Source organism: Botryllus schlosseri, chromosome 1, assembly GCF_051294905.1.
Source record: "Botryllus schlosseri isolate E-star chromosome 1, Bs_hap1, whole genome shotgun sequence".
Classification (NCBI taxonomy): Eukaryota; Metazoa; Chordata; class Ascidiacea; order Stolidobranchia; family Styelidae; genus Botryllus; species Botryllus schlosseri.
Window position 1 is genome coordinate 23,049 of NC_137236.1, and position 11,812 is coordinate 34,860.

The 11,812-nt window shown below is 41.0% G+C and overlaps 1 long non-coding RNA gene across 1 annotated transcript; it reads left to right on the forward strand.

The window, feature by feature from the left end:
- The first annotated feature begins 1,234 nt into the window (after window positions 1-1,234).
- On the forward strand, window positions 1,235-5,887 carry LOC145439451 (uncharacterized). The gene is made up of 5 exons (XR_013915220.1): window positions 1,235-2,062; window positions 2,740-2,887; window positions 2,959-3,139; window positions 3,827-3,896; window positions 4,906-5,887. It is a non-coding gene; the product is annotated as an uncharacterized LOC145439451 (long non-coding RNA).
- Window positions 5,888-11,812: the final 5,925 nt, after the last annotated feature.

Consider the following 11,812-nt stretch of genomic DNA (forward strand, 5'->3'; position numbering starts at 1 on the left):
ATCGTGTTATTTTGAGCTATGAAAATCGACTATATAGGACATACACTGTAAAAATTATTCTTGTAAAATTGCTTGTAACGAGCTTGTAAAGGCTCGATGCAAGCTCGAGGCAGCTTGTAACTGCAAAATGCAAGCACATAACAAGCTGTCATAGGACGGTGCTTGTAAATTGTGCTTGTAAATTGTTTTTATTTTGTGCAAGAAGAATTAACAAACGCAGCAGTCCGAACTCACTCAAGACTCGTGACAGACACGATGACATGCCAGACACAATAACACACCCCAGACATGCCCAGACACGATGTCCGAGTGTCAACACAGTCCGCATACATCCCCCGACATGCCCCAGACATGTCCCAGATATGATGTGCGTTCGACAACGCAGTTCGAACCCACTCCAGACATGCCTCAGACATGATGTCCGAGTGTCAACGCAGTTCGAACGCACCCCAGACATGTCCCAGACATCCTGTTAGAGTGTCAACACAGTTCGAACTCACACCTCTGACATGATGTTTGATTGGCAACGAAGTCCGAACCTTTCTCCAGACATGCTTCAGACATGATGTCCGAGCGTCAATACAGGCCCAACACACCCCATACATGCCCTAGACATGTCCCAGACATGATGTTCAAGTGTCATAACGCAGCACGGACACATCCCCAACATGATGTTCGATAGCCAACACGGTCTGAACCTATTCATGCATCAGCTATGATGTCTGAGTGTCAACGAAGTTCGAACCCCCCCCCCCCACCCGACATGGTGCGCTGACATGTCCCGGACACGATGTTCGAGTGTAAACCACGGTCCGAATACACCCTGACATGATGCGTGATTGACAACGTGTTCCGAACTTATCTCCAGACATGCCTCAGACATAATGTCCGAGTGTCAATATAGGCCGAACACACCCCAGACATGCCCTAAATATGTCCCAAGGATGATGCTCAAGTGTCATCACGCAGTCCGAACACATCCCTAACATGAAGTTCGATAGACAACGCAGTCCGAACTTACTCCAGTCATGCCTCGGACATGATGTCCGAGTGTTAACACAGTTCGAGCACACCCCTGACAAGCCCCTAGATATGATGTGTGAGTTGAAACGCTGTTCAAACACACCCAGGCATCATATCTGGCGACAGGAAAATGCACAAGACACACAATACGGTGCGATTACAATGTTGTTATTTTTCATTATCATCTTTATGTTCATTATATTTCAATATGAACTCCCGCATTCTGTTTGTACAAATATATCACTGAGCGTTTCGGTTGAGCGATTTAGCAAAAAGGCGCGAGAACAAGACGAGGAAGGATTTGGATTTCGATTTGAAAGAATTGCAATTAATGATTTTTATCTGATTCAAGAACAATGGATATCGATTTTAGCTTAACTTTAAGATGAATATATGTAGAAATGGGCTTGAAATGACTCATAACTTTACATTCCAATGTGTTATTTGGATCAAATGCCTACTTTTTTCTGATTTGGACTTGGATTAGAATCTCGAATTCCGAACAGGATTTGGATTTTACAATATTATAGCTGATCATCTCGGCGCGAATGGCGATCCAACCAGTTTTGCGGTGGTGCACGTTTCTTTCGTGTTGGTAAATAATTGATCAATCTTTGTGATTTGATGTATTTCAGGTTATTGAAATAGTCTTGGTTTCTATGGCTAACGTTCAAGCACAGTTGAAGTTGAAGGTGGCCTATGGTGACCGTTCAAAAGTGTTTAGAGTAAACTCTGTATCAGAAGTGAAACTGCTGTATTACACAAATTCCCTGACAATGCCAACATTGAGAACTATGACAAAGATTTTGGCTGGGCCGAATTTGCTTGTGAAGTTGAACTACGCAGTGGCGATATGTTGGAATTTAGTGAACAGAAAAATTCAGGTAATTTAGTGTTGTGGTTATACGCGCTATATAAGATTACTGATATTTTTGTCTTGCAGAGACTTCGAAAGTGACAGATTTGCTTGGTGCTGGTGTTCGTAATTGAAATTGCACCAGTAATGTGGATGTATCATTAACTGAAGCGCAGACGAATGGTAAGGATTTTTTGCCACCGACTGTATGACGGTGTATAGCAGTGTTTCCAAATATATTCTTACATAATGTGTACGTGACATTCACAAATTCAAATTATAAACAACGCCATAGCTGTCAGTGTGATTAGCAGTGAACTCGGTGCTTGGTGAATTCGACCCTGCGAACTCGGCACTTGTTGAACTCGGCCCTCGGTGAATTCGGCCCTCGGGAAATTTTGTAATAAATTGTATTAACATTTATATTAATATGAATGATTAAACTACTAACATTATCATCGAGTGATTTGTCAATGTTGTACGTCAGGGCATGCGTAGATCACGCAGTCACTGCGTGATTAGATCACACAAACAGATTGCGTAAAGTTTGTGGGGCCGAATTCACCAAGTGCCGAGTTCACTGGCAACCGTCAGTGTTCATATTCTTGATTATAGTATAAGTATAGCTTTCTAGTTCCGGCGTTAAAATGTAGGCGTGTTGCGCAACGTTATCTTACCGCCGAATATTTTGAGAAGGGAGAAGTCAATCAATATTTAGATTTTTCGGAATCAGTGCGACAGTTACATTCGATTATTATATACCATTTTAAATTTATCTCCCCCGCCCAGTAGCCTTGTTTGTAGCTAGCGCTTCCTTTGTGATCCAGAATTTTGTCTCATAAGTGACATTGTAATTGCAGGAGATACGTGCAGTGGTCTGCGAAATTCAGAACGACGCGTTGATGCTTCATCAATCATGATTGATCTGGAGCCCTCTACATCTATAACTGATGTACGAGCAGCCCTCGATGCAAGTAGCCAGGAACTTCTGGTCTTCTTGCTAACGAAGTATGAAATTACTATTTTTGTGGCACATCGGTCGGGAACCACTGATTCATATCATCAATATAAAATTTCAGGTCGGAGAATCTTCGAACAATGACGAAAGCGGGGCTGAACATAAATCATTCATATTATCGGAATCAAGTTCATCTAGCCCAGCCAAGAAAACGCTGATGAAAGCAATGAAAGCCCCTTTCAAAAGGCGTCGGTTTGACAGAAGCCTGCAACATGCAAATCGGGCAAGAAGCGATATCATAGGTTAGATTTCTGCTTGATGATAACTGATAAGGTTTCAGCTATTGGAGGGAATGAAGCTGATTAACAATGGCCTAGATCAGGGGTTCTCAGCCCTTTCTTGGCCGTGGCCCATTTTCCAGTTTGAAAATGTGCTGTGGCCCACCTGTTATCTAGAGTCATAATCCTGATCAATGCGTGGTAATCGACAGCGCCGATATGCCTATTCCTCTAAAATATGCGCATTTTTCTATCTCTGATGATATAGACTTCCCGGGACATGAAATCGCGTCAGGCCCAACAAAAATTTTCAAGTTCCAACAAACGACCAACGAAATAATCTTGCTCCCCAAAATAGGGGTTTAGGTGTGGTAGTTACGGCCCTGGTAAATCATAGGCTAAAACTCCTCAGTATATTATTTGCGTCCGCTGCTCCATTTGCGTCTCGAAACACAATGATCAGATCCTAGCATCCGCTGTGTGATTGGGACTTTTGTTCCACTATTGTGGGGAATAATATCATTCTGGCCAAGCATCGAACAATTCATTGGTGAACGGGGTACTACAGAGAAGTGGAGAAAGATTATCAATATACAAGCTGTACATTGTACAATGTAAATTGTATGTCTTGTACCAAAACAACTGAAGTTGCGATGTCAGAATATTCAATCCAATGATACCATCAATTCATAAGAATTTGTGTACTTTCAGATTCTGCACATAATTGGAAGGTCGGTATACCTGCAACGAATCCTATGGCAAATTCTTGGTTATAAACCAGGTTCGTACCAAGTACATATCGACACAGCAATACTATAAAGTTTACTTCACTGCGCTGATAATAGGCTTACAGCTAGATATGTCAGTATAAGTCAGGGGCGGCCAACCCGCGGCCCGCGAGAAGGTTTTGTGTTGCCTGCGAGGTAATTCTCGAAATTAGTTGCAACATCAGGTAAAATGGCAAGGCCAACCAAAATTTCATTAGTCTGACGGCGAAATTTGATAATGACTCAAATGATCAGTTCTGACGCATTGGCATAGTTAGGTTACAGCCACATTTATCGCAGATCTTATTATATGGCCTTGAAGTAGAATATTTCACAGCAGATTTCTTTGACTTGAAGTTTTTCTTGGCACTTTGTATGATTTATTGTCACTCAATTTCTTGCATTTAGTATTGGAGCCCTCCTGAAAATTATAAATACGCGTAATTTGCAGAATCGTGTCGTTCAACATGCGACATCGCTTGTGTGCTCGCAGCTAGATCGTCGGCGATGAAACTTCGCACAAAATGATAGAGGCATGTTCACCGAAACTTTCGATATTGCTATCTCTAAACGCTGAATTATCCTGTCCTATACAAAGGCAACCCCAATATATGCAAGTAACATATTTATTGATCGAATTCATTTGTTATCTTTGAAAAAGTTTCACGCCTAGCGCAGCCAGGACATGAATGCACAGCTGCACTTTGCACACATAGTTATCATGACATAATTGTATCAAAATTAATGCGTAGTAATGTAAGTATTGTTTTCAACGTTACCTAATTCGGTACGCTCCTATCGGACGACTAAAAAAAGGTCATCAACATTCAAGTGGCCCGCGTAATTGTTCCTAAATCTCGTGTGTCCCTTTGGCCGAAAAGGTTCGCCACCTCTGGTATAATTGCTGTCATAGTTATCATTTTGACCTAATACATCAGCCATTATTACTCTGGTAGTATTATAGGCTATATAATTTCATACTCTCCTTGCCTTTCAGTATACAGTTGTGTGGTCTTTTTTCAGGATAATTCAGAACCAACCCAATCATACATCTTGACACTCAAGAGACCAAGTGGACGGTGCACTTCGACGGGCTAGTGATAAATGACGTGGTAGATTTCTCATTTGCTTTAGCTTTGTGTCACTGCATTGGGTATTCAATATCCAGTTCGCGAGCGGTATGAATAATACTCTACATTTCTTGTCCATCCGCATTGCAAGAATGAAAGGGCTGCGTATGCCGTCTGCAGTCGCTTCAATGGGTGATAAAAATTGATGTGCAGTTTTGAAATTCAATTGATCATTGATATACAAATTGGTAAGTTATGAAGTAGTTTTGCTATTTGGGGTGCTAAAGTAGATTTTGCCTTAAGTGATTATGTTTTCGGCATACTTCATTACTTGACAATTTTGATGCTGCAAAATATAAATAGTTATGGAATAGGTTTGTACTGGACCAAATAATTTACTTTCAAAACTACATGAGTTCTTGTCCAACAATTCATCTTCAGTATGCCGTCTTCAAGCTGCACTATTGTTGAATAAATTCAGTTGTGACGCTCATGAGCTTGCCTTTACACATTTTTAATATTATTGCTTCTTGCCTGAATATTCGAGTTAGCGTGCTGGTTCTGCTGCAGGCCAAGTCATGGGAATTTTGTTTTTACACAATTGCTTTTTCTAGTGCTGCTGTTTATTGTCCATCTGTGCTTGAGCCTGTATATTGCCGGCTGATCTGCTGCAGGTAATTGGCTGTAAATAAATGAGCTTTTTGCTATACATTTGCGAACAATCATGGCCACCGACTACATTGGGTCTTTCTGGTTATAGGTACTGCTAGTACAGGTGCAAGATTTAGGTATAATGTGAGAGAGAAAAAGAGAGAGTTACAAGCTATGGGCTTGTATTGAGTTAACAAGAATTAGCTTGTAAGCTTGTAATGAGTTACTAGAAAAAGCCTGTAAGCTAGTAATCGAGTCTAGCATGTTTTTTCTTGTTTATTAACAAGAATAATTTTTACAGTGTAGGTGTGTGCTGAACCGATAGTAGCCTCTACCGCAGTGGTTCCCAAACTTTTCGGGTGTGAGGGCCGAATTTGGAATTTCGGAGTACGGTCGGGGCCGCACGAATACTACGGCTATGAAACGGAACCAAACAGTCATCATGGCTATTTCGGAGTAGTTTTAGTGACCTAGCGAGATTTCAAAACTGTACACTGTTTACAGCTACTTAATTATCTGCTGCATTGGGTGTCCGTTGAGTGAATCGGCTATTCTCGCCTAAACGCGCCAAGCGCGAGAAATTCATCCAGTTTCATGACTGAATCGGCCAATATGATCGGTAATTGCATGTATTCCTATCAATTTTAATCCTGTATCTGTTCACGTAATCTGATTTACCGGTAGAGCTGAGTGAGATGTGTTTAAAAAGGTATAGGCCCCCTCAATAGTAATTAAACATCTCCGGGGGTATACCCGTTGGCAGAAACGGAACAGCACTTCGTCAGGACCCCGGGCTCCCATAAGGTCATAAACTGACCCCGCATCACGTTGTTCGCTTTTGCCACGAAATTAAAGTTGTACTGTTAAGTGAGACAGCGCGAATATTTCGATAATTCATGATAAAATCGGTGAATAAGATCGGGAATTGCATGGTTGTCCTCTTTGCCCACGTAATCAGATTTACCGGTAGAGCTGAGTGAGAGGTGTCTTTGAAACTACAAACCCTGTAAAATTAAACCTCTTCGGGCGGGTGGACCCCTATGTATGACTTCTTTACATGATGTTATTTCGTGACCTGCTGTCTGCTATATCAAAAAATGTAGAATTGCCAAAACCTACTAAACTGAAAGATCACACGATTTCAGATTATTATTTCTTAACTGGCATATAATTTTCTTTCCTGCGGGATGGTATTGTTCTTGTGAGGTTCAGATTGCCAAGACAGGAACATTCGGTGCCAGTATTTAGGCGCCTACATGGACATTGGACAATTAAACCTATATGTATTTTGTATATATAACGAAGTTTTGGTATTTCAATGTTTTCGGTCAGCATAAAAGCAGTCCTTTACGGCCAAGGGTTTCTCGCTGCCGATCGTTCTGATACACTTCTTGAAGTCACATGATACATGGCCCGTAACTTTATATGTCTTGGTGCGTTGTGGTGCGGTCATGGCCACCGCTGTTGTGCCCATTTCTATAAATCTTGCGTATTTTTTCTTGGGAAAGATCAAGACATGTGGCGAATCGAAATCGAATCGAAAAAAAATTGAAAAAGTTGCCTAAAATTTTAAAAAATACTCTTTTATTTATGCTAATTCACGAAATAATTTTGGCCCCCTTCGAGCTCGGCCCCCTCAATTGGGGGGTTTGGGGTGCGCCAGTTACGGCCCTGACTACCAATTATGCTGCTTTTAGCCGGCTAAGCAGTATGTGTCTCGGCGTATTCAGCCGTGAGTCATGTGTTGCCCATTTAGTTATCATAGGGTTACCATACGTCCTCTTTTTTGATTTTTTTAAAGTGTCCTCGGAGGACGCACAAATATCTTCTTTTTTCAGATTTTGTCTTCTTTTTTGAGGATTTCGGTAACATAGAGGGCCAAATTCGACTGATATACATTAAGTCAGCACTGTAGGAACGCTATGGCAGATATTTCGGGAGCTGAACCGGAAAGTTGACATTTTTTCAGTCAATCACCTGTAATGTGTAAATAAACTGTATTTTCCGGGGGTTGAGCCTCTTTTTTTAGTCAAGCGACCACGAAGTGGGAAAGATTTACCATTTTTAAGGATGTTGCTCCGGTTTTGAAAGTTATCAATACCTATTTATATCTATAGCTACTGCTCGTTCAACTGGACAGTTAGGGCACATTGCATTGAAACAGCAGTGACGTAACGTTAGCAGTCTATACTCACAACTTTACTGCAATTCTATAATTAAAAATTACAGAGGCCAAACCAAACCAGAGTATTTTATAAATATAAATTTGATTTTTTGTCATAAATCGATTTCTTAATATATTTTTGGGGCCGTAAGAAGGCTATCTGGGGGCCGCGCTTGGGAATCACTGCTCTACCGCATTGCAGTTTTACTCAAAAGTCGCTATTGATATGTATCGATTTTGACGATGTTCAATGCGGAGTTGCGAGACAAGTTTTATCATGGTATATCGCAATTATATCAGCTAACGATTTTCGAACTTTCAAGGCTGTCATTCACCGATTTTGTATTCGAAGTCACGTATGTATACTAGGTGTTCGGTCAAGTGAAATTATCATACCGCATAACTATGACATATTTACGACAAAGCCGCCATTTCGTTATGTGGTCTTTAATGATGTTCTGTACCAACTGCTGAGACAAGATTTCGTATGGTTTGTTTTGATGATGTCATCTAACGTTGTGCCGATTTTCAACGCTTTTTTTCAATGATTACGAAAGTAATTTCGTGTCGATGTCCATTATGACCAGGCCGTGTTATTTTTGGCATATGCCAAAACTGCCAAAAATAACTTATTTTTGGCATTGTTCGATTTTTATTTTTGGCAGTTTTGGCATCGACCTCTAAATAGATAGTTGTAGCCTTGAATTAGTCACAAAAACGCATTATTTGGGCTAGTTTGTCAAAAGACACCACAAAATGTGCAGTATCCTCGTATAATCAGTGCCAACAAACAATAAGAAGAAGAAAAAACCTAACGATTTCATAGGTTAATAATATCAAACGAAACCACAAAATGTGCAGTATCCATCGGAATCGGTGCCAATAAGCAAAAAAAGAAAGAAAGGCCTAAGAAACACGCTCAACAGCTGATTGTTACAGCTGTTGAATCGTTTGCACTGTAACAGTGTTTCGAGACTCAGGTCAGCTAAGTTTCTCCCAAATCCATTTCTCGCCCAGGGAATCTGGGAAATATCGGCTTCAGCAGTAGCCGTTTAGGGAAAGAATGTTGCCAGCCATCCGCAAAAGATTTTCAGAGCTTCAAAATCTTTGGAGGGCCGAACAGCCTTCCATGCATCATGAAAAGAGATCACTTCGCCAGTGCCATCGATCTCATCGCGGAAAGAATTTTCTTCCCGATCCTTTTCTAGGAGTTCCCTGTGTTGTCTTTCAACGTATTCTATTTAGTAGCCCGACTATCATTTCTCCTTCAGTCTACCGATATATTTTCGGAGGACTTTTGTCACTTCAGGTGGCTTTAATATTACCAACTCGCATGGAAGAGTCCTGGGAAGGTTAGCTTGTTTAAGAACATTGACGCAACAAGACAGCTGTCTGGCAAAACGAGACTATGCGGCTCAGAAATAGCCAGACAGTTTGTTGCGTCGCAATGTTCAACTCGATCACAATGCAAAATTCGTGGTTGATTTTGGGGGTTCCAGTTCCATGAGCAGAATATAATTTATATTTTAATAATCAGTACTGAGACAGCTTCTCATTGATACCCGTTTTATCAAATTTATGCTCGACAAGCCGGTCAAAAATGCTCGTAAAATTGCCTTTGGACTAATGGAAAGTATGACGTATAAACCAAATGCAGTCAGCCGTTCAATCTCGCTGTGCCCACACCATTGAGGACACCATACTTTCACCCCTAATGGGTGGGTTGAACACAGATTAAGAAACATGCCTTTCACAAACGCTCGTCTCGCTTGTAACGCGGTCCTGTTAACACAACATCATGATACAAAGACACTATTTGGCAGGCCGTGTTATTTTTGGCATATGCCAAAAATTGCTTATTTTTGGCATTTTCGAATTTTTATTTTTGGCAGTTTTGGCATCTGGCTCCTGAAATGCCAAAAATAACACGGCCTGATTATTACCCAATCCTTCAATCACAACTTGGACCAGTGTAGGATGATATAATCAATAAATACCATATGTAGTCCTATATCCCGACTCGGTACAGAACACATTGAAAATCCCAACCGAACGATCCCGGCAATTGCGTAAATTCTGTTATGCGGTATTGGCCTTCCAGAGTTTACCCGCCGCATTATACACTTGACTTATGTAACGGAATTAATGCCTTAATCATCGAATAAAAGTCTTAAAACTAAGTACATCGTAAGCTGATACAATCAAGATATACAATGTGAAATATACAATGTGAACTCTGTATAGAAGACCGTCAAAACCAATAGGCCTACATATGAATTAGCGATTTTTGCGTATAATCTGCTATAGGGTTGCTGTGAGCACGAAACAATATTCGTAAGCAGTTTATTACTTCGGCTGAAATGAACTAATACCTTGACTACGATACTCGCAATACCAACAGTTAAGACAACAGCAACATACATGAAGAACGGTTCTCAGTACGCGAAACAGGTAGACAGTCTGCAATCATTACAGTCCACGCCAGTACATTACGACGGATGATCTTTAACACAGAAAGGTAATCACAACAAAACTGAAGTCGGTACCAATTTGAAACCAAACATACAACAGGGGTATAGCCTACGTTCGGCCCGACGCACACCTATACATAGTCGATTTGGGCAACGTATTAAATACCCAAATCATTGAGTGGCAGCCTTGAGACTTGTCACCCCGTTAGTTGATATATTCAAGATATATACCATGCAAAATCTTGTCTCCCAACTTCGTATCGAACTCAGTCAATATCAACAGACGCCAATAGCGACTTTCACGTAAAATCTGTTATGCGGTATGCTTGTGCCAGTTCAGCGCACGCTGTCGATTCCGACAAGCCATTGCTTCCCTACTCTCATAGTGAACAACTTGAAAGTCGGCATAATGTTTGATAACATCCTCAATATATACCATGCCATATCTCGTGACCGATCACGATACATAACACAATCAAAATAGGCACAGACCGATTACAACTTCCGCTTTAAATCACTGCTTCAGATGGATCGACAATAACATACTCGACTTTTCTAACGAAATTGCTGCCATAAGCATTGAGTAACGGCTTTGAAACTCAGCATAGTCTTTGATGACATCATTAGGATATACAATATCTAATCTTGCCACCCATCTCGATATAAAACATCTTCAAACTCAATATATACCAATACCGACTTTGCATTGAATCAGTGCTGCAAAACGATATTCAATAACAAAGTGGGCTACCCAATCAGAGTGTGATTAACCGTCAGTGTCCACATCACCTTTGAGTACACGCTGGTGGTGCGGGTGAATAACGGCAGTGACGTGTCGGCGGGCTTCCCTGCACATGTTAGTCGTTTGTGTTTGAGAAACGTGCAGTATTCTAAGGGTTCTGTAATTTCGTTATATTTTGTTCGTTTCAGAGCAGTGGTTCCCAAACGGCGGGGAATTCCCCACTGGTGAGGAATTCAACGGTCTCTGGTGGGGAAGAGACCGATTTGGTAGACGCTATATACAGGACAGTCTATGTATTAACGAACACACATGCGCAAATACCGTTGCCAGTTAACTGCTCTGGAATGTATGTATCGAAAATTTGATTACGTTTTGTTCACAAAAACTCATTTTTACCTTCGGATAACCAATGATGGCGTCACAAACACATCCAGTACCACCAGTATGGCGTGAAATAACGCTTTTGCTAAAATTTTGAGGGACAGGTATCGGTCCGCAATACGTTGTATGTTGCACTGTTGCAGTTATATCGGGGATTGTCTTGCGTACTGGTGTAGTTCTGTGTCTTATGTACTCAAACAAGCAAATAGCTGCCCGTAATGAAAAGAAGTTTTGGGAAGTGGGGAATGAAGGCTCGGAATAAATCTGAAGTGGGGAATGAAGACAAAAAGGTTGAGAACCACCGTTTTATAGCGAGTAACAATATTGTTAACCGTTCAATAAATGTTATGAAAATTATGATGTCTTCTGGAAGAGCGACGTGTTAGCAACAAGACTGCCGATGAAGAAGTATATTAATGTAACAGTCCGCAGATCGCAACTGACTTCAATC